General features: G+C 40.8%; 1 protein-coding gene across 4 annotated transcripts in view; it reads left to right on the top strand.

Annotated features, from left to right (window-relative positions):
* LOC129774891 (uncharacterized) overlaps positions 1–24,760 on the top strand; it is a 531,717-nt gene that overhangs the window by 278,386 nt on the left and 228,571 nt on the right. The window contains exon 4 of one of the 4 annotated variants that reach the window (XM_055778943.1): positions 13,430–13,535. The exons of the other annotated variants lie outside the window; for them this stretch is intronic. The gene's annotated coding sequence lies outside the window, so the exon portion shown is untranslated. The remainder of the gene's footprint in view (positions 1–13,429; positions 13,536–24,760) is intronic. 4 annotated transcript variants of the gene reach the window in all.

Raw genomic sequence — 24,760 nt, 5'->3', positions numbered from 1 at the left:
TGTGTTCTCCACCCTCTCCCCTGCTGGACAGTGTCTGGAGCCGCCTCCACTCAACCGACCGCCTCCAGGGAGAGCATGACAAAATGAAATGGCACTGATTTTTCTCCTTCACCGCAACTGAATTGACACTAATTTAATGGAATATAAGCGCATAACAATAAGGAAGTCGCGACCGCAATCTCGTAATCGACTGAGAACGATTTCGTGGTTCGGTAGCAACAGCTGTGGCAGCAACTGTTGGTTTAGGTTGATTTGGTTCCCCCAAACTCGTCAAAACCCTTGATTGTTAAAATTTCAACAATCATCTAAACTCCGTAGAGTTTCTTCCCCGGAAAGAACTTTTTTCATTTCGGTTTGCTAGATGTGAATATGCCGAGGTAAACAAATCCCCCAAATGAAGTGAGCGCTTCTATTTGCCAATAAGCTCAATATCTTGAGGGGAAAGAAAACAATAACGGGGCAAATAAATTTGCACAAAGTATCACATTTCGCGCTCTCGCAATCGTGAGGAGCTTAAACCTTCCGTGCTTGTTTACTTTTTCCGCTTTTGGGTAAAGTCTAATCCGCACCCATTTTTTCTGGATTTGTACTGTGCGGGGTATATAATTTTGAGAGGCTGCGTGGTTCAGATATCCACTCTATTTCACCTTTTTTTTCTCTGCCCAGGACATTATTGACTTTCCACCCACTCAAAACGGGAAGTTTTATTAATATTTCACCTTCTAAGTAGAAAAAAACCGACAAACGAAGTGTCACAGCGAATGGCACATTCCTCGAATGAGAGTGACTGTGATAATGATTTCGGCTCGTTGAGAGGCGAAATTAAGAGCAACGGTTATGGCAATACTCTGCTCAAATATCGAACAGACGGGACGTGTCAGATTGTTGTGAATGTTTATTTGTTTGTTTGTTCGTCTTTGTTTTTCACGGATAAAGGGTGGTGAGATTCAGTTTTATGTCGATGTTGTTCATCCACAGAGGGCCTTTAATGTCAGCAAAATTATAAGCGCGTTGACCGAATATAAGGTAGGAAAACGTGTAATTCTTAAAGAGGGGCCTGTTTTTAGGGCGATAATATAGATTTAGATGATAAAAATGATAAAACATGTCTTTAAAAATACAAATTCTCGCTATATATTTGACGGAATGTATCATTCCCCGTTTGGAGAGCTTCGATGTACGATTGGACTAATTCGACTAATTCGACGGTCAGTTACTATAGCCTATTTCCGACAATTTGCAAAGTTCTTATCCTAAAAATTGAAAACGACGGTTGGGCTTATACAAGATGATTTGCATTAGTTTACATCGCATGCTTTTATACACTCATATAAAAAGAATCGTGACCGGAACAAATCGCCCCGGTAAACAACTGCAACAGAAACAACCGCTTAGAAAAAGTGTAGTAGGTTAGTAATACTATGGCACGAGAAAAACATCATGTGTATAAGTGCCTCACAGGAAAAAAACGTCATTTATATTATAAACTAGCTGACCCGGCAAACTTCGTCCCACCCAAAATTTGTTTTTTGTTCTCAATACCTTCAAACATTCACTTTTTCTTACTAAACGCAAGTTCATGAGTCAAATCGCAGAACTGTTCATTGATTGATCTTCTAATCGACCCCGTTCAATTTACCTTTTACTAAAAAAATCCTAGTACTTCTACCAAAACTCATCATTGTAATATCAGATTATTTTCAGACATAATTCACGTTCAAGATTTTTCAATCACTTGCAAATAACATGTGTCTCCGTTACATGGAATAAATGTTTTATACAGAAAATATGATAGAATGAAGACAGACCCCTTCCCTCTTCTCGCATTAGAGTGTCTGTTCACCATAGCAACGTTTCGTGTCCTCTAAAATCTTCACATGCCAAATTTGCCTCCATTTGCTTGATTAGTTTTCGAGTTATGCAGAAATTTGTTTTTCATTTGTATGACAGCCCACCCTAAGAGGGGGAGGAGGAGTGTCGAGCCACCATTGAAACATTTATTGCATCCTAAAACCTCCACATGCCAGATTTGGCTTCGTTTGCTTGATTAGTTCTCGAGTTATGCAGAAATTTGTGTTCTATTTGTATGGGTGACCCCCTTAGAGAGGGGGGAGGAGTATCTAACCACCATATAATCATTTATTGCACCCTAAAACCTGCAGATGCCTAATTTGGTTGCATTTGTTTGATTAATTCTAGAGTAATGTAGAAATTTGTGTTTCACTTGTATGGCAGCTCCCCCTTAGAGAGGGGGAGGGGTCTCAAACTATCATGAAAACCTTCCCCGGCCCAAAAACCCCTACATACCAATTTTCATGTCGATCGGTTCATTAGTATCCGAGTTCATAAGAATCAGACAGACAGACAGACAGAAATCCATTTTTATATATACAGATTAATTTCGTTTTCCGAATTGCAGAATTATTCAGAATAATCTGAGGTCAATGTAATGAGGGCGAAGTTCCCATTCAACAAGGATAAGGATTCGAGGCTGCCCAAGTCGGTTTAATTTAAGAAATATATTTTTTGTAATTTAAAAAATATGTATCAAGATTGCAATACGGTGTAATATCTGTTACTCACAATACGCTGTCGACTTTGCGAAACGATTTCGCGAAATTTCAAGCAAGAACATTATTGATAAATAGACTGACCAGAAGACTTTGATAATGATGCAATACCTCTGTAATCCATCATTGAGCATCTTTGGTACAACGTTAGAACCGGGAAGTTCTCCATACTCGGATTAACTAGACCTTGATTTAATGTCCGTTTTATTGTTTATTGACACAAAAAAAGGATGATAACCTTCTCCTAGACGAATTCTCCAGAAAGTAGACTGGTTAAAATTGTCTTTTTTTTAAGATGTCAACATCCGAGCGCCTTGGGCAACTGCCGATCGTATGTACTTTTAGCACTTTGATCGCCCCGTCACCCAGATCTGAGTGACGGATGTATTTCCTGGGAAGCCCCGTCACCCAGATGTGGATGACACTTTCCTCGTTGAATTTGAATAGGATTTTCAAATGGAATTTAATAGAATAGGCACTTAAATGTAAATATGGGATATGTAGAATACTCAAAAATTCAAAAACATAAAAATAAAGTTCTTATACTATACTTTCAAACGGTTTTATTTAGCATGAAATATGTTTATATGTTTATCTGTAGGGCTGTCTCACATCAATAGGAATTTAACCCCTTTCCTGTTGTCTGATTGATCTAAAACTTGAAACACGTCTTTATCTCTGCTGTCGTTATGAAACTGCGTATTCCATGATCTTAAAAATCCAAGATGGCGGCCGCTCAAAATATATTTTATCAAAACCCTATCAATATGGGTATCAAATGAAAGGGCTTGACTAGTAGAACACAGTTATTTATGAAAATGCTTATTCAAAATGACCGCCATGACAAAATGGCGACATTTTTTTTTCAATTCATCTATATAGGTATCGAACGAAAAGAGTTTGACTAGTAGAACATACTTATTTGTGAAAATGCAAATCCAAAATGGCGATATGTTTTTATTTCTAATCCCCATCATTACGGATATCGAATGAAAAGACCTGACTAGTGACATTAGATCATGAAAAATCCAAGTTCAAAATGGCCAATCACTTTTGTTTATACAACTCCCGTATAGAGTGATTCCACCCCAAATCGGTCGGTTGCTGACCCGACCTTCTACGATTTTTTTGAAACCTGGTAAAAATGATGGAAACTACCAAAAATTACAATTTTCATTATTATATGACCAATTGAAATTACGAATGATTTTTTAAAAGGGCGTAATCAAAATGATTGATTTTTCTTTCAAAAATTTGTAACTCAAAAACCAGATGTCTGATTAAAATATGAAGTTTGACAAAGATATTGCAAAATCAATAAACTGTTACATTTTGAATGTATATATTAATATTGAAATCTTTTATAGCTTTAAGTCGTCCACAGTAAGTACTTCTAACATATCGTCCAGGTCTTCACTTGCGTATAGTTCCTCAATATCCGAATCGAAATACTCGAAACTTTTCTTCTAGCGCTTCGCACTATTTCGTCGTCACTACCTCCCTCGCTTTCAGATTTACTATTACGCCGTCCGGTGAACATTTAGAGGATGAAAAAAAACACATGGTGTCTAAAGCGGCCCATATACGTTCAACATTATTGCTCAATATTTTGGTTTGTGAAAAATAATTGTTCGTCTATGGGAAATATTGGAAGGTTGTGAAATATATTGCGTTATTTTCAAAGTTTTGAAAATATATTGGGCAAAAGGGATAATATTGTGCCATCTGTTGGCAATATTGTCCAATATCCTGTCAGTTGGTTACTAGCGATCTTTTGAACTAAACATCTCATGCGCGCCTTTTTATCATGAGCACGCTTAGGGCATTTATATACTGACACACAGTAAGTAATAGCGTCACACATGTCCGGATCGCAAATACAATTTGCGACCATCGTCAATCGCGATAACTGTCAAACTCTCAAACTGGTGTAAATCAAGGCGCCTAGTACACTACCAGATGAGTCAAAATTGTCAAACAAATCCGCAGCCATCTTAAATTTACACAAAAGTAAATCAATACAACTGTGCACAGTTTGTGAACTATACTGATACTTTCTTACATGTTCATTACATTCATTAAGTTTTACGCTGCAAGCGTTTCGTCTTCCCTATCTGCGTTGACGGCATTGACTTCGTGTTGCACTATTTGGAAAAGGAATGTTATAATGGATTTTGAGAATGAAATGAACATACTTTTAAAATAAAAAATATGAATGAAAATTTACATTTTCGTGCCGAATATGCATTCTGTGTAATAGAGTAATACGTTTTCTCGTAGTTTGTGAACTAATATTAAACTAAAATTGTGTCTGATAATAATTTTCTATTATAATGGCGAGTTTTTGAGAATGTTTTGAAATACAAGCCGGACTCGATTATCCGGAATGTTGATTTTTAGTCATGTAGAATTCTGATTCAGTTTTTTTTTTGAAAACCGTTGAATAACTCAAGGGATATTAGCAAAAAGCAAATTTCGGGATTTATATAACAACAAAAATCGAGATGACAGTACTGCCCATGTTTATATAGGAGACGTAAACGACAAAATGAACAAAATTGACTTTTTCGCTGTTTCGTATTCTACACAATGTAACACGTATGCTCAACATGTGAACAAACATTTTTTGTTCTAAAACATTTGAGCTACTTTGAAAAAACTTTTTCGAAAAATCACTGTTTGTACGCATAACAGACGTATTTCCAAACAGCTTTCATACATCGTTCGAAGATCTACAATTACCAGTATTATGTGCTATAGGTTAAATCTACATTTGAATCACATTCTTTGAAGAGTGCCTTTCATGGTAGTATCCTATCACATAGCATTTCTTAATAGATGAATATAAGAAACCATTGAAACACTGCTTATATAAATATACTTTTCTCTGTTCACTGCACTGCGATGAACGTAGGGAAGTAATTTCGGTTTTTTATGTTGTAACTACTTAAATTTCTGCATTTGAATTTTCAAGTAGATAATGAAACAATCAAATCAGTAGTAAAATATATATAATACCAGCTGACCCGGCCAACTTCGTCCCGCCCAAAATTTGTTTTTTTTATCAATACCTTCAAACATTCACGTTTTCTTACTATGAGCAAGTTCATTGGTCCAATCACAGAACTGTTTAATGTTTGATCTTCTAATCGACCCCGTTGAATTTACATTTTACTATAAAATTCCTAGTGTTTCTAACAAAACTCATCATTATAAAATCAGATTATTTTCAAACATAATTCTGGTTCAAGATTTTTCAACCACTTGCAAATAACATGTTTCTCCGTTACATGGAATAAATGTTTTATACAGAAAATATGATACAATAAAGACAGCCCTAAATCGGACAATTTCTTCCTCGAGTTCTGCTGTTATCAACACATTCGGCGATACTTTCGACGTAGGATTACGTCTTTCGGGAACATATTGGGGTACAAATTGAAAATCGAAAATCGAGCACATCGTGAAAATTGTCCAACTTCAAACGCTTATTGCTCAGTCATTTCATGATGGATTGATGAAATTTTTGCGTCAATCGGTTTCGGCACTCCATAACAATTTTTTATGTTGAACAAAATAATATATGTCATGAAAATAAATATCGAACAATTGAAAAATCTAAACCCCTATCCTAACGGAAATACCCATTTCTGATTGGTCGAAATTGACCACACATGCGGCGAATCCCTAACAGAGACATCAAAAACAAGCTGCCTGGCAAAAATCGGCATTGCAAATACATAAAAGTAGGGGGAGCTTTTGTTTCCACCGAAAAGTGTTCCCTAACAGAGACATTAAAACCACGGTGCCCGGGGGAAATTGCAAATATATGTAACTAGAGGCGAATGAACTGAAAAGTTTAAACCCTCTTAAAGCCAAAAAGAAGAAGAAGAAATATATGTAAGTCGAGAGCATTTGTGAAGGCGTGTATTGTGAAAAATTTAGCACAAGTGTAAGTGTTAAATTGTATATGGTATCAGTTGTGTTAAAATTGACTTGATATATGAATCAATTTATTTCAATTTTCATAAATAAAAACCAAGGTGTGTTCCCGTTCAAGAACGGGTCGTTTAGTTTAATCTGTTTGTTTTGTTGTGTTCATTTTCACCCAAGGAAAGTTTATACGGCGAGAAAAATTGAAAAAAGTGAAGAAATATTAGAAAAAATAATTTCCCATATGATCTACATATAGTATTATTAGGTGTTGTTAGTCCAATTAAAATTCGCATTGGGTTGAATAAACACTCAGAAAGTAAAAGTTATAAAAAAAAACCTTTTTTCGTTTGAAATATGTTTTCTCTATATTAAAGTAACATGTTTTTACTGATGAGAAAAATGGATAATTGTGTTCGGTATTGGTAATTATCTTATATTACATTGGGGAGTTTATTTTATTTTATCCATACATAACTTAAGAGGCATCTCGACTAAGATCACAGAGGGCGGTTTCATTTGTATGGCAGCACCCCCCCACCCCCCTTAGAGAGGGGGAGGGGTCTCAAACTGTCACGAAAACCTTCTCCGGCCCCAAAAACCCCTACATATCAATTTTCATGTCGATCGGTTCTGTAGTTTCGGAGTCTATAAGAATCAGACAGACAGACATCACTCTATTTATATATATAGATTGTTTCTTAGCATTATCACTCATCAAATTCGATATCGAATAATTCAACGTACTTAACATTTACTCATAACGTTGGCGTAAGTAAAAAAATCAGACTATTAATAGCCAGTCAGTTTAATTTACTCATTTTTATAATAATCAGTTGCATGAATGAACAGCCCATTTTATCATGCGCTATCAATATTAAACAATACTACTTCAGTTTGAATGGTATCCAGCTTAGGAATTACGATTTAGATACAGCTGTTGTGCTGTTGTATAGAAATTTTACTGCAAATTCAGCCGTTTAATTCATTTTGCGAACATCTATTTTGAATACTTAACCCAAGTTCAATAAAACACATTGATATTTCATTTTTGCTAATCTAATACAACTAATCTTAAAACTTAAACCTGTTTGAGTCTCTGGTAAATTAATCCAATAATCATGTTTATCTATCGGTATTACAGCAAAACTTTTTCAATTATAAAATCCCACTGCGATTTTTGAAGCTGAAGCTGGTCAATGAAATTAAATGAAGGCTTTGAAACATCTTTTAGATGTTTTTTTTTTGACAATACCTTCAATTTCTTCATGTGATGGTAAGTTCATTGGAATTTCTTCCAAACCTATTTGAATTTATTCGACAACAACTGAAACTATCGACGGAGACGTTTTGACTATTATCGGAAAGGTAAATGCTAACACTACAGACAAAGCAACCTGGTGATTACGTCTAGCTATACGAACAAATGTTCATTAAAAACAAGTCACAGGAGGGTTGTGTCCGAGACAAGACCGCATAGTTGACGTTGGATTCCGTTAGGCTGTCTCTTGATTTCGGATATGTTTTATGAATTACATCGTTGAACTCTTTGATAATGATTTGGTGGCCTCCTAAAAAGGGCCGTTTTGTTTGGTTGTTGGGTATTGTTTGTTCACTCCACCAGTGTTTACCGAGTGATGATAACAGATGGATGATAAACAGTCGTTGGATGGTGCGTGTCAGATAAAAGATACCGAAGTGGAACGAGATATGATGAAAACCGCCCTCTGTGATCTTATACGAGATGCCTCCTGTGTTATGTATGGATGAAATAAAGAAGAAGAAAAAACTCACCAATGTAATATGAGATAATAACCAATACCGAACACAATTATCAATCTTTCTCATCAGTAAAAACATGTTACTTTAATATAGAAAAAATATATTTGAAAAGGAGAAGGTAATTTTCTTTTATAATTTTTACTTTCTGAGTGTTCATTCAACCCAATGCGAATTTTTGTTTGACTAACTACACCTAATACTATATGTAGAGCCATCACTTTTTCTAATATTTCTTCACTTTTCCAATTTTTCTCGCCGTATAAACTTTCCTTGGATGGAAATGAAAACAACAAAACAGACAGCTTAAACCAAACGACCCGTTCTCGAGCGGGAACACACTTTGGTTTTTATTTATTAAAATAGAAATAAATTGAATTTGAATTTTTAACACAACTGCTACCATATACAATTCTACACAAACTCATTGATATGTCATTGATATGAAATTTCACGAAGCAATCAACATTAAAGTTCCAAATTTTAATTTTATCTGAATCAATAGTATCACTCACCTTACTTGCAATATAAGGAAGGAAGGAAGGTATTGAATTAGAGAGACTTTAAACTCTGAGAGTTCATTCGTCTCTACTTGCAATATAAAAATGCCCCCGACTTATATATATTTACAATGCCGATTTCCCCAAGGCAGCTTGGTTTTGATGTCTCTGTTAGGGAATACATTTCGGTAGGAACAAAAGCTCCCCCTACTTTCATGTATTTGCAATGAAGATTTCCCCCAGGCAGCTTGGTTTTGATGTCTCTGTTAGGGAACCGCCGCATGTATCGTCAATTTCGACCATTTAGAAGTGGATATTTTCGTTAGGATAGGGGTTGAGATTTTTCAATTGTTCGATAATTAGTTTCATGACATATATTATTTTATTCAATATAAAAAATTGTAATGGAGTGCCCAGATCGATTGACGCAAAAATTTCATCAATCCATCATGAAATGACTGAGCAATAAGCGTTTGAAATTGGACAATTTTCACGATGTGTTCGATTTTCGATTTTCAATTTGTACCCCAGTATGTTCCCGAAAGACGTAATCCGTAATCTGTTAGGGAACCGCCGCATGTATCGTCAATTTCGACCATTTAGAAGTGGATATTTTCGTTAGGATAGGGGTTGAGATTTTTCAATTGTTCGATAATTAGTTTCATGACATATATTATTTTATTCAATATAAAAAATTGTAATGGAGTGCCCAGATCGATTGACGCAAAAATTTCATCAATCCATCATGAAATGACTGAGCAATAAGCGTTTGAAATTGGACAATTTTCACGATGTGTTCGATTTTCGATTTTCAATTTGTACCCCAGTATGTTCCCGAAAGACGTAATCCGTAATCTGTTAGGGAACCGCCGCATGTATCGTCAATTTCGACCATTTAGAAGTGGATATTTTCGTTAGGATAGGGGTTGAGATTTTTCAATTGTTCGATAATTAGTTTCATGACATATATTATTTTATTCAATATAAAAAATTGTAATGGAGTGCCCAGATCGATTGACGCAAAAATTTCATCAATCCATCATGAAATGACTGAGCAATAAGCGTTTGAAATTGGACAATTTTCACGATGTGTTCGATTTTCGATTTTCAATTTGTACCCCAGTATGTTCCCGAAAGACGTAATCCTACGTCAAAACGATTGATTGTCCGCATAAATAGACGCAAGCGTTTTCAAAAAGGAAAGCAAAGGTTTTAATCTGCAAAATCTCCTAGGCTCTCTTTTTGTCGATAATATCCTTCAACTGGACAGATCATTTCATTGGAAATTTGCGTGGTTATGCTTGTAGGCCAAAAAACAATAAAAATGCGTTTTCCCAACACTAATGGTGTTGGTGATTACGTCTCCTATGCAAACATGGGCAGAGTAGGTCTCTACGTTTCATGCAATTTGAAGACATTTGGCATCAATTTTTTTTCATAACTCAGATTCCATGCACTTGGGTGATTTTACGGTTTTTGGAAGGCTCAAATCTTAGCGACTTTGCGACAGTAGTAAACTGAGGTGACACAGCAGTTAAAAACTTCAGATCTTCAAAACTATTCCCGGTTGCGAGATATCGTAGGGTTATGGACAACCCTTGGCGTACAGCAATTGCATCGCGCATGATAGTGTTCCTTTTACCGATTTCAGGAGTAACCAAAGCGAGGAGTTTATCAAATAATTCTCTGCCCATTCGCACAAAGTTGCGAAAATCATTTGGTTCAATTACTCTCAATTCTTTGAATAATTTTTCGTGGTGACTTCTCCCTATCAATAAACCACTGTTTGGCCCATTTTCTACCAGTCAGAGAGCCTTTTTTACCGTTTTTACGACTTACGACTTCTTTTAGCTTTTCATCTACCAAGCGCAAAGAACAATGAAAACGAATCACGTGAAAGCCGGAGTTGCCAAATGTGATATAGTTTATGACGATATTTTCCCACAAAAGTGACATATGTTCTTGGTATGCTATATTTACAGAATCTTTGCAATCGATTGAACGGAATGTTCCATATTCTCCAATAAAAAGTAGTCTTGAATCGAACCCGAATTCTCCTCTTATTTCTCTAGCGCACCGACAGTTGAATTTGGGCCCCGCAAGAAACTCGAGCGAATCGCTCTGGGCGACGAAAGTGTTAGGGTGCGAAGTTTTATGCATTCCAAAGACAGTTTTCCGCTATGAAAACTTTCACGAACGCCATACACGATTCATTTAGCCAGTTTCAACTAATTTTCTAAAATCTAATTATCTCTGTTGACTTTCTCCATGTGCAACTCTTGAAAAATTTTGCGGATCACAAAAACTAGTGGCGCCAAATGATTATAATACTCATTGTTAACTAAAACGAATTATTACTGATTCCAGATTTGAAGTAACAGTGACATCAGAGCTTTAAGCTCATTTTTAACTAAAACAAATTATTCAGAAAGGCTAATCGAGAGGGTTGATGCTCATACATATTTTTTCAAAAATTCCCCCAAGCGATCAATCAGAAAAAGTTTCCCATTTCAGATTGTTCAAGAACACCCATTCATTATCCCGATCCCAACCGGATTCGGTCAATTTTTCGTGCACCTAATTATCTCGAAACGATCCACCCTAAAAGCAGACCGCCGGAATACGTAGCCGCAGTCGTCGTTATCGTCGTAGGTGGTGTCACCGTGCCAATGCCGTATGCCAGCGACGTTGGTTCTAATCGAATTTTACCGCCAATCCGCTAGGCATCGCCACCATCCGCCATTATTCTTCCCTTGCTCCTGTTATTCACCCGGTAAACCGAAGCGCCACATCGCGCCAGATTTGAAAGTCCACGCCGCGAAAAACGGTACGCACGGGTAATTAGTTCGGAAAATTAATTGCGGGGGCAGCCAGCAGTGGTGTGGTAGCTCTTTTTCCGTGCATCCATTTCCAGGTTAGATTTTTGTGGCTTCTAACGCTTAGACATATGTTCACATCGCACTGTGACCGTAAATTGATTTCGGTCCGGCCTGCAGCATGCAACATTCCAATTATAATATCTCGGCTTTTATTGCGTTTTGTGTATATTTCCGGCCATCTCACGCGTGAGAGTGGGGCAAGCGAAAATTAAAACGAACGCCGTTTAATTGGCACTAGTGTTTGTGGGTTTTTGTGTGTATACACAATTTATGGTTATGTTTTATGCGCGAAATGCTCAAATCGTTTACCTCTGCCGCGACGCTGAAGGATTTTTTTTCGCTAGCTGCGGACGTGCGTATAGCTAGGTTATGCCGAAATGTGGTTGAGTGTCTAATTGAAGTCGGTGTTTCGCACTGCCAACGCAGGAAATATATTGGTTAGATGATTTGGTACTGAAAATATCATTTCCACGTTATGCGGCAACTTCAAAGCGGCAATATTTTCCAGCAAACAATTTTTGTTTTGTGTGTTTGTTGCGCCAAGTGTCATGAAAAAAAGTCATCTCTGGCGCGATATTTCGAAGCTATGAAAATGGAAACAATTTATTTGTCTTTATTCATTTTTGCATCAACCTGATATTAGAATAAAATGAAACAAACCGGAGGAAAACGATGAAAATCTCGTTAGTTAGTGAACCAACTTATCTTTAAATTTCTTTATTCATTTAAAACAATTTTCACTTATTTCTCATTGTGACGGAAGCATTTTTCATGTAACATCCCAATTTTATAGAAGTACTAGCTGAGTACTAGGGTGAACCCGTGGCCGAGTGGTTAGCGTCTCATATTATCATGCCGGGTGTTCGGGTTCGATTCCCGTTCTGGCCGGGGGAATTTTTCGTCAGAGAAATTTCCTTCGACTTGCACTGTGGTCACGTGTATTCTAGAGTTTGCCCCTCGGAATACATTCAAGGCGTGTTATTTGGCTTAAGAAATCTCAACTAAGTATCAATGAATGATGCTAGTTAATGCATACGTTGAGACGGCAAAAGTTCCACAGGGAACGTTAACGCCATTCAAGAAGAAGAAGCTGACCTGGCAAACGTTGTTCTGCCAAATAAATTATTTCTAATGAATATTTTTATGATTGAATAAACAATAACTAATATATTGTAAGTATGTTTGAATGATTCTACGTATTTGATCTATTCGTTGATGAAGATCAAACGAATATGTGGAGATAAGAGCTATGACATACAGAGGAATTGAGTGCTTTGAACGATGACTGCCGACAACAACAAAAAAAATCAAATCATTCAAACCATCTTATTTCAATGTATTTCATTTACGTAATTGATGTGTATGATGTAAAGTGTAAATATGTAAATAAGTAAAAAAACAAATACAGTAAAATCTCTCTATAGCGACATCGCAAGGGACCGTCGTTATAGAGAATTGTCGCTATAAAAGATTGTCGTTATAGAGAGCTTAGACGTCGCTATAAGGAGAGAAACGCTCAAGCTCACGCAAAACAATCAAATTATATTAGAAACAAAAGCAATTGATGTCTAACCATTTTGAAACAATAAAATCACAGGAGGTTGTGTTTAAGACACGACCGCATTGTTGACGTAGAACTACGCTGTAGTTTCATTCAAGTCGCTTGTTGATAACTGTGGATATTATTTTAAACTGTTACGAAAACTTTGAAATAACCATTCTACCAGTTTGACCAGTTTGACGCCCTGAAATGTTTTTTTCATTGTAGAAACATTTGACGATAATTGTTTGACGATTCATGCTTGTGCTCGCAGAACAATACATGCTCGAGATAAGCGCAGCTGTCATCTTCAGTGGAAAATGTTTTGCCACTGGTAAGTGAAACCAAATCATATACAAAATTTCAGAACGATATTTACTTTCTTGGTGACTAAATAAATGAAATAAACTCTATCTGTTAATCTCAACAACCTCGAAAAGAGTAGGACTGCTTCATTATGATCATGATTAGCGCAAATGCATTCCTAGTTGAAAGCAGTTTTGCGACTGGCACGCGAGCCCAAATAAATTAATAACTTAATATAACTTATTGAATAACTTCATACTCCCCAATATATTCCCGTTCGTTCTTCTTCTTTTCCATTATTCACGGAGACTTTACATCTTACGATTTCCCCTTCGTTGCTCGTCGATAAGTTGCTCGTTATTGACAGCTCTGTTCAGGAAAGCACACAAATGGACAGAACAAATGTATGAGTAAATGGCAATGCTTCCAATTTTCATCAATTTAAACTATATACAGACTATGGGATTGTAATGTATAGCATATCAAACAAATCTTAGGGAATTTCCGATTTGTTTGGTGTATAAATCGTATAAACACGTTCGCGGCAAAAATAGTTATTAACGTCAACTTTATTCGATAAAAACGTGACCTGTTTTCTGATTTGGCACCCTTAATGAAATACGTAGTTCTACGTCAAAACATTAAACAATGAATATAAAATTCAGCTCATTCGTCCGATACAAAATTTTCTCTAGATAGAAAAAATAGTAAATTGTCAATAATGTGTTAATAAACCAGCATAGATAATCTGGAAAGCATTTTCTTGCTGGGTAAGCTTGTAATTTCATTGTTGAATGCTCCGTCAGGCCCTGATTTAACACTTTCGTCGCCCATGTCGATTTGATCGAGTTTCTTGTGGGGCCCTAATTCAACTGTCGGTGCGCTAGAGAAACAAGAGGGCAACGGTAATAATGAATTTCTGGATTCGATCCAGGACTACTTTTCTGTTGAATCCGAATGAAATCAACCGACTGCTGATTAGAAAACTCATAAAAATAATTTTTCAGCGAATTGTTCAGTGTTGCCAATGATAATAAAAAATTAAATTCAACCGAACGTACTAGCTCCATATACTATATTCGATGCCGATGAATAACTATAATTTTATTGGAGAATATGGAATATGGAATATGGTTTTTTTTTTGGCAGACTTATCTCACTTCTTAACTAGGCGAACCTAGCCTCCCATAATGTGCTCTATGTTTTCACCTGGTTGATGGCACATCCGGCAAATGTCATCAACGTCTTGATGCCAGACGTACCGCCTGCAGTTTCTCGTCGGCATTATCCTGTCCTGGATGGCTATCATGTCGGCTTCTACTACTGAAGAGAGTTCACCACGCGTTAGCCACAGCCACAGTCTGCAGATTGCAGTTTAGTTGGTACTCCGCTTGCGCCAAGTGCAGAGCGCTGTATCCTCTGTCAGCGGCGCAGACAGCCCGGTATAGCGCGTTTTGGTTGGCGCGTTCTGCGAAGTACTCGCGCAGTTGTCGTACCTGGGCAACACACAGTGCAGATATGTCGACTATTCCAAGTCCCCCTTCTTTGCGTGGCAGTGAAACTCTCTCCAGTGCCGATTGAGGATGGTGCATTCCGGCCTCTTTAAATGCTTACCTCATCCTCCTCTCAAGGTCCTCTAGGTCAGTTTTGCTCCATTTGACTACACCAAAACTGAAGGTCAGCAGGGGAACCGCGAATGTGTTGATCGCGCGTACCTTGTTCCCCGCGTTGAGGAAAGTCCTCAGGACACAGTTCACTCGACTCAAGAACTTGTCTCGCAGCTCCGTCTTGATGTTGGAGTGGCGAATCCCGGTGAGCTGTCGGAATCCAAGATATATATAGGATTCGCCACGAACCATGTCTCTTATGAACTCGCCGTCATAGACCTCGTAGCCTCCGGATTCGGTAAGCTGTCCTTTCAGCAGGTGGACACAGCGACACTTGTCGAGGCCGAACTCCATACAGATGTCCCTGCTTATGTCTTCGACAACCCGGATAGCTACACCTAGACGCTGACGTGAATCAGCGTAGACCTTGAGATCGTCCATGTAAAAGGTATGGGTCACTTCTTCGTAGGCGCCGTCGCCATACCTTATTTTATAGCCATGACCGTTTCTATTGAGCGTCCTACTGAGGGGGTTCAGTGCCAGACAAAACCAAAGCGGGCTGAAAGAGTCGCCTTGGAATATCCCCCTCTTTATCTGCAGCGTTCTAGACTGCAACACATTTTCCCCATCACTGAGGTGCAGAGACGTACTCCACTGCCTCATCGCATGCTGCAGGAACCTAACGACGACGGGATCAATTTTGTAGAGCTCCAATACCCGGACGAGAAACGAGTGAGGTATGGAGTCATAAGCCTTCCTGTAATCGATGTAGGCCATACTTAGGTTCCGCTGGTTATATACCGCCTGGCCGACTATGGCTGCGTCGATGATGGCCTGGTCTTTGCAGCCATGCGTATTTTTCCTGCATCCTTTCTGCTCTTCTGCGATGATGTGATGCTGTTCGCAGTGAGCAGAAACTTTGGCGGTAATTATGCTGCTCAGTATTTTGTACAGACTCGATAGGCACGTTATCGGTCTGTACTTTGATGGGTTCAATGTGTTGCTGTCTTTCGGGAGGAGGAAGGTGACGCCACGGGTGGCGAATTCAGGAAGGTTGTGTGGGTCACGTAGCACCTTGTTGAAGCACTCAGCTATCTTTGGATGTGCGACGGTCAGCTTCTTGTGCCAAAAGTTCTGGACACCATCGGGGCCCGGTGCTGCCCAGTTCCTCAGGTACCGCGAGGCTTCGCGGACATCGTTCTCTCCGACGATGATAGCTGGCATCTCTCCAATTTCACCACAACTCTCCTCCTCCCGTCTTAACCACATTTGCCCGTCGCGATGTTCTACTGGGGTCTCCCAAATACCAGCCCAGAAGTTCGTCACATCGCTAATATCTGGCAAACCTTCGCGGTAGTCGGGCTTCTCGTCGCTAATGTGGTCGTAAAACGCTTTCTCGTTATATCTGAACATCCGATTTTGTTCCTGGCGCTTTGCAGAGTCAGAGTAACGTTTCAGCCGTTTTGTAAGGACGCTCAATTGCTGTACCAGTGTGTCGAGTTTTTCCGTCAGCTGGTGAGCTCCCAGCTGGCGAAGTTCAGTAGGCCGCACGATCACAGCAACTTGGCGACATAATTTCACCGATCTGCTGCCTCTTTTGTACGCCATCAGTCTTCCAATTGCGGCGCGCTTGTTTAGGATCCGTTGCTCCAATCTCCTTCGCCATGGAGGCTCACGCCTTTCACGGAGATGTTGGAGCAGTCCGCCTCTTGGCCTAATACGGTATCCTAAACTTTTGGCGGTCGCCACAGCAGCACAGTAAACTTTCAGTTGCAGCTCCTCCATGTTCTCAGCATCAACCAAGTGCAGCGGAAGAACGTGCTCGTTCATGAGCTTTACTGCACTTGTCAGCCTGCGGGAATGCTGCAACTTCGGAATCCTGGGGCGCGACAATGGGTCTGTGTCGCGGAACTGTGAAATCGCCTCGTCGTAGTGGAAGACCAGATCGCGTAGTAGTTGTTGATCTGGCTGTGGGTCTTCCGGCTCAGGGGGTTGTTGTACTGTGGCCTCCACTGGTGCTGATTCGCGTGCCCCACTCGCGAATGAATTGCTCAGCCGTACTGAACTTCGTCTCGACACATCGCTTGCTCTGTTGTTCCTGGAGCTTATTTCTCTCTGCACCTGCTGCTTGATATCGTCGATTTGCGTTTGGGAGAGCATATTGTTGCGTACTATCGCTCTACGCCTCGCGTTCATCGCGTTCTGATCAAGCCTCCCGACGAACTCTGGATACGCTTCCTCGAACATTGTTAGTATTCGAGGGCGACCGCTCATGTCCGTCTCCAAAGCAGTGCAGATGTAATAGGCGCGGATCACGAATTCGTTCATTTCGTGTGTCCACATGATCCGGCGCCTAGTGGTACCCACGAGTGTGGACGACTGCCGTCTGGCAGTCACAACACGCCTCGTAGGCGCAGCGTTTCTTGGGTGATGTCGATGGCTGCTGTTTCCGTGTGGCGGTAGCTCTTCGGGTTGAACCCGGCTGGTGGCCCGCTCTTGCACCTCGCCCTCCAGCCGCTGGCCGCTCGCTCTTACTCCCGTTCCAGGACCAGCTCCAGTTCGGGGACCCTCCTCGGGCGATCGCATTCTAAGTATTCTTCGTGAACGTAGCTCCATTTTCTGGGTGTATCTCCTTTGCCCGGGAGACAGCGGGTTGGCAAGGCCTCCATGACCCGGGAGGCCTTCCCCGGGAGAGGTATAGCGCTCTGACTCGCTCGCACCCCCTCACTTAGCCACTTTCGACACCCGTTCTCGAAGCCAAGACCACTTGTGTGTTTCCAGTTCATGCCCGATCTAAAAATGTCGTCATATGATCTTCGTGGAGGCGTGAGATATGAACATTTGAGACCAACGGGCAGGCTCCTACCCTAGTGTTGATCCCCATTTGAGAACCCACGATTCGATCTCTTGCAAATGTCGGTTTATTGCGAGCGCTTTACATTTAAGCGCTGGTAATTGTAGCTTCAGGCCTCCCTTTTCTTTATTGCGCGCCAGCTGCATCATTGGAACACGGGCTACCATCCCTCTCCAAAGAAACGATCCCATCGTTGATGTAATTCTTGCTGTATGCACGCATAACGGTGGTAAAATCGACGAAATGTACCATATCTTGGAGGTACCGAAAGTATTCAGCATAATGATCTTTTGGTGCAGCGTCAGCGTGCGAAGAGATTGCAGCCACAATTGTTGCGAAAATTTCCCCACCAGCGCATTCCAGTTTAAAGTTGTCATTTGCTGTATGGAGTTTGTGAAAATAACACCCAATATCTTGACTACATTGGCTGTTTGTAGCCATTGAGTATTGATAATTCCACCTTCGCAAAAGCCAACGTCAATAGCAACAGTTTTGCGTATGTTCAATTTCGCTCCAGCAGCCCTCTCGAAGTGAGTGAACAGCCCATACATTTCTTCGATTTGATTTGTCGATGTGACGATCACACTGATGTCGTCTGCGTACGCGACCAGTAGATCGTTGCCGCACACACGTTCAAGCCTGCTCACCAGAGGATGATGGTACAGTACGAAGAGGTGCATAGACAAAGGGTCCCCCTGCCGTACCGATCGTTGTATTTGAAACGAACGAGAGAGATGTCCGTTGATTAGTAGTCGAGAAGTGGATCGACTAGTAATGCGCGAGAGTAGTGTAATAAAATCGTGGTTAAAGCCGAGCGACCGCATGGTCTCGAAGAGGTAAGAGTGTCGGACGCGATCGAACGCATGATCGAGATCGAAGCTTATTAGCTTTCCAGCTCGACGGTTGTGCCGAAGACTCGCTATCCGATCTTTCAGAGATGTTGTTGGAAGATGTTGCGCTCGGAGTTCGAGCATTTCTGTCCATCGCTTAGAACGTGGTGTTCTCTCATCACCCGCTCCAGTCTGGTTTTTAAGATACGGGAGAACAGCTTGTAATCGCTGTTGAGCAGTGAGATCGGCCGATATGAATGGGCTGTGTTATCGCCGCCTCTCTTCTTGACCAGCACGATGATGCCCTCCACGAATGCTGCAGGAATATTACCGCAGAGCGCCTCATTAAGTAGTAAGTTTAACTCACGGTGGATGACATCAAACATGCGGTGGTAAAATTCTCTTGGAATACCGTCGCAGCCAGGGGACTTTCGTGGTGCGCTCGTTCTTATTGTAGCCCAGATTTCTGCCGTCGTGTGTCACGCATGCAGACATCGTCGTTTGATGGAACAATATTCTCGCAGAGAAATCTGTTCCCATTTTACTCTCTCGTCTCCTCTGAGTAGAGTGTCGAGAAGTAGGAGACCATGTGCGCTTCGATCGCTCGTGGATGTGTTATTGTTTCATCTCCCTCTGTCTGTAGCTGTGTAATGATGGTTTTTTTTCTTCGTCTCTCCCCTAACTGGAATGTGGATATGGGTTCTCCCGCCACGTGCGTTTCGTTGATTCTCATAAATGTGTGAGAAAATCTTCGTTGAAGCGCTAACATTTCGCCTTTAAGTCGGTTGATAGTGGTCAACATTTCTGGATGCTGGTAGTACCCGTCGTAAGCTTGCCGTAGCTCGCTGTAAAGACACTGATGTTCTCTGTAGAATTCATTGAAGACAGCTCGAGACTTCCACTTGAAAAACCGTTTTATTTTTGGCTTCGCGAACGAAATCCACCATTCCATCCAAGAGCCATAATTTCTCCGTTGACGCGTCCAGTATTGCCACTGGTACTGGAGTTCCGCAACGTTCTCATCGGTCAGGAGATATGGTCTTAGGGACCAAAAACCACGGCCATGCTCTAGTCCAAGATTTGGGAGACAAAGTCGAAGTGTCAGCGCTTTGTGGTCAGTGAAAGAACAGACATGGGCATTTGCCACTCGTAGATGGTCGCGCAGACCGCTGCTTACATATATGCGGTCCAGGCGCGACTGAGCATTTCGACAGACGTACGTAAAACCATTGTCACGAGGACACAGTTTCTCCCATACGTCATGCAGCTGTAGTTGTTGGACGACTGTTTTCAGAGCGGGGCTCGCATTCGGGCTGCTTGAGTCGCATGTTCGAATCACGCAGTTAAAATCACCTGCCAACACCACATTGGTCGTATGATGCCGAAGATAGTAGGGAAGCGTTTCATGGAAGAAAGTCTCTCGAACGGCGCGTTGCGAAGAACCGGAGGGCGCGTAAATATTGCAAATCGTCGTATCTTTCACTCGCAACGCAAGTAATCGGCTGTCCAGGCTTCTCTCAACGTGAGATACCTGTATATGTTCCTTCAAAGCGATAGCTGTCCCTCTTCTCGTGTGGTCTACATTGCAGAAAACGACGTAACCTGGCAAGGAGAGCTGGTCGTTCTCTACTTCTTGCAAACACACGATGTCGAGGCTTTGGCTGTTGATGAAGTTTCGTAGCGCGTTTAGTTTCGTGGGGTTCGTAATAGTGGCGATGTTGATGGACGAAATGTTGTACGATGTGAGGGCCATTTAAATTAGCATTACCTCAATCCTATCCTCGTCGGTGTCCTCCCGGCGGGGTTTTTTACCAGCCGGTCGTCCTCGGTTCTGTCTGCTACCCATAGATGTATTAGAATCGTCAGTTTCGTTACCATTGCTGCTTTTGCTTTGCGATCGCAGCGTTTTTTTTTTTTTTTTTTATTAAATCGTTTATTTTTACAGGCTCAGTTACATAAGTTTAAAGGAGCCAAACTCCTATTTGTATAGTTACAAGTATACATAAACATTTTTTATTAATTCTAATGTTAATGAGGCAGAGAACCGATTACTCGCGGCTTGCTCGAGTTTAGAAGGGTGACATTTTGTTTCAGGAAAAGGATGGGATATAAGGATATGTTGACAATGTTCACACTCACATTCGCACTCACATTCATCATACTCAATTCTTAAGCCTATCTTATATCTAACATGTATTTACATTTCACCTTATTCTATTGTTAGTAAGAAGGGATTTGATTTCTCGCGAAGGAAAAGGAAAAGGAGAATATAAGGATATAAGGACAATCACACACGAAGATCGATAGCTTTTAGGAAGACATATATTTGGGACATGTAATCAAGGTCTAACCGAGCCAACACATCTCTCACCGGCACATTGGGCTGCCTTCCTCTAGCCCGAAGAGAGTTTTCTAAATTCGATCTGGCAACAAGATACTCCTCGCACGACCAAACAACGTGTTCGATGTCGTGGTAACCTTGGCCACAAGCACAGATATTGCCATCGGCAAGATTAAAACGAAAGAGTAGCGCGTCTAACGAACAGTGATTGGACATGAGTCGAGAGAAGGTGCGAATAAAGTCCCGACTTAAGTCCAGACTTTTGAACCATGGTTTGAGGCTAACCTTAGGGATAATCGAGTGAAGCCACCGACCCAATTCATCTTCGTTCCACTTACGTTGCCAGTTAACGATGGTATTTTTACGGACTAAAGAATAAAATTCATTGAAGGCGATTTGACGCTGATAAATATCGCCTTCAATTGCACCTACCTTTGCCAATGAGTCAGCCCTCTCGTTACCCGGAATTGAGCAATGTGAAGGGACCCAGACAAAGGTAATGACATAACAGCGTCTGGTTAAAGCACTCAAATTTTCTCGTATTCTCTCAAGGAAGTACGGCGAGTGCTTTTCCGGCCTCACTGAACGGATAGCTTCGACAGAGCTCAGACTATCCGTTACAATGTAATAGTGTTCAACAGGTCGTGAGGCGACGCTGTCCAGCGCCCAATGTATTGCTGCCAATTCAGCAATATACACAGAGCAAGGATTCTGAAGACTGTGGGAGGTGCTAAAAATTTCGTTGAACACTCCAAATCCTGTGGACTCATTCGTAAAGGACCCATCAGTAAAGTACATATTATCACAATTGACACGCCCATACTTTGCATTGAAGATCGTAGGAACGATCCCCGATCGATGATAATCTGGAATTCCATGGATTTTCTCCTTCATGAACAGATCAAAATGTACAGAGGAATTGATGTAGTCAGGAAAACAAACACGGTTGGGAGTATACGAAGAAGGATCAACCTGCATGGAGATGAATTCATGATATGAGCTCATGAATCCTGAATGAAAATTTAGCTCGATAAGCTGCTCAAAATTTCCGATCACCAATGGGTTCATAACCTTACACCGGATGAGGAACCGAAGCGATAATAAATTGAAGCGATCTTTTAGTGGGAGTAGGCCTGCCAAAACCTCGAGACTCATGGTATGCGTTGAGGGCATACATCCCAACGCAATACGGAGACAAAGATACTGAATTCGCTCGAGTTTAATGAGATGTGTTTTGGCAGCTGATTGAAAACAGAAACTGCCATACTCCATCACTGAGAGAATAGTTGTTCGATACAACATTATAAGATCTTCGGGATGGGCTCCCCACCAGGTGCCGGTAATTGTACGGAGAAAGTTTATTCTTTGTTGGCATTTTTTACTCAGATACCTAATATGGGCCCCCCAAGTACATTTGGAGTCGAACCAGACCCCAAGATACTTGAATGACATAGCATGAGTGATCGGTTTACCCAAAAGTTGAAGCTTTGGTTTTGCTGGTCTATGCTTCCTAGAAAAAACCACCATCTCTGTTTTCTCCGTGGAGAATTCGATCCCTAGCCCAATGGCCCAGGTTGAAAAATTGTTCAAAGTATCTTGTAAGGGTCCTTGCAGGTCGGATTCGTTTGATCCTACGACAGACACCACTCCGTCATCTGCAAGTTGTCTTAGGCTGCAATTTTGTGTAAGACAATTGTCGATGTCGCTTACATAGAAGTTGTACAAAAGGGGGCTTAAACATGAGCCCTGGGGGAGGCCCATGTAGGAGACCCGATTTACTGTCGAATCCCCGTGAGAAAAGTTCAACTGTTTCTCACAAAGCAAGTTATATAACATATTATTCAACAGAGGCGGCAGACCCCGAGAGTGTAATTTGTCTGACAAAACCTCTATTGAAACAGAATCAAAGGCCCCCTTTATGTCCAAGAATACTGAAGCCATTTGTTTTTTTTCGGCGTAAGCCATTTGAATTTCTGAAGAAAGCAACGCAAGACAATCATTCGTCCCCTTGCCCCTGCGGAACCCATATTGTGTATCTGAGAGTAGGCCATTCGTTTCAACCCATCGATCAAGGCGAAACAAGATCATTTTCTCCAACAATTTCCGTATACAAGACAGCATTGCTATTGGACGGTACGAATTGAAGTCGGATGCGGGTTTTCCGGGTTTTTGAATAGCTATAATTCGCACTTGTCTCCAATCATCTGGAACAATATTATGCTCCAGAAACCGATTGAATAAATTCAACAAGCGATGTTTCGCCACATCAGGGAGGTTTTTTAACAAGTTGAACTTAATTCTATCCGTTCCTGGAGCCGAATTGTTACATGAAAGGAGAGCAAGAGAGAATTCTACCATCGAAAACTCGGAATCAAGATCGCACCTATCTTGTGGTATATCTCGAACAATTTTTTGCACAGGAACGGAATCGGGACAAACCTTCCGTGCAAAATTAAAAATCCATCGATGTGAATATTCTTCGCTTTCATTCGATGAAGAGCGATTTCTCATGTTTCGAGCCACTTTCCATAATTTTTTCATTGACGTTTCTCGTGACAAACCTCCCACGAAATTTCGCCAATAAGCACGTTTTTTCCCTTTGATCAAGTTTTTAAATTGATTTTCAAGGTCCAAATACGTTTGAAAATTCTCAATGGTTCCACGTTTCCGAAAAGCTTTAAATGCGTTCGATTTATCCTGATAAAGCTTGGAACATTGGCTATCCCACCATGGATTGGGAGGCCTTTGACGAAAAGTGGAGCCTGGGATGGGTTTCGTTTGAGCGCGAACCGCGCTGTCATATATCAAACGAGAAAGGAAGTTATACTCCTCCAATGGAGGCGAACCATCTCTGGAATTGATGGCTAGAGCAATTGCGTCCGCATATTTTTTCCAGTCAATGTGTCTTGTGAGGTCATATGCCATGTTTATAGATTCAGAAGAATTCGAACCAATGGTGATGGAAATTTTGATTGGCAAGTGATCACTACCGTTGGGGTCCTGGATTACATTCCACTTGCAATCTAACGATAGTGAATTCGAGCAAAGCGAGAGGTCAAGAGCACTTGGGTTAGCAGGAGGTTTAGGAACACGTGTTGTTTCCCCAGTGTTCAAAACGGTCATATTGAAGCTGTTACAAAGGTCATATATCAACAATGAACGATTGTCGTCGTACTGTTCCCCCCAGGCAGTTCCGTGAGAGTTGAAGTCTCCCAAGATCAATCGTGGCTCAGGAAGGAGTGAGCACATGTCAACAAGTTGCTTGCGGCTAACCGCAGCTCTCGGAGGCCAATACAAGCTGACAATACAGAGGTCTTTGCCTCTGATGTTTGCATGACAAGCAACAGCTTCGATCCCTCCAATAGGTGGAAGGTCAATTCTAAAAAATGAGTGGCACTTATTGATCCCCAAAAGTACCCCTCCGTATCTATCATCACGGTCCAAGCGTATAATATTAAAATCGTGGAAGGAGATATCATCTCGCGAAGAAAGCCAAGTTTCGGACAGAGCAAAAACATCACAATTGAGTTTATGAATTAGAAATTTGAATGTATCCAATTTAGGGATAAGACTACGACAATTCCACTGTAAAACAGTGATATCTCCGACCTCTCTATTTGA

The sequence above is a fragment of the Toxorhynchites rutilus genome, chromosome 3 (assembly GCF_029784135.1).
Source record: "Toxorhynchites rutilus septentrionalis strain SRP chromosome 3, ASM2978413v1, whole genome shotgun sequence".
NCBI lineage: Eukaryota > Metazoa > Arthropoda > Insecta > Diptera > Culicidae > Toxorhynchites > Toxorhynchites rutilus.
Note: the sequence above shows the minus strand (reverse complement) of the source record. Positions and strands in the feature narration are given on the sequence as shown.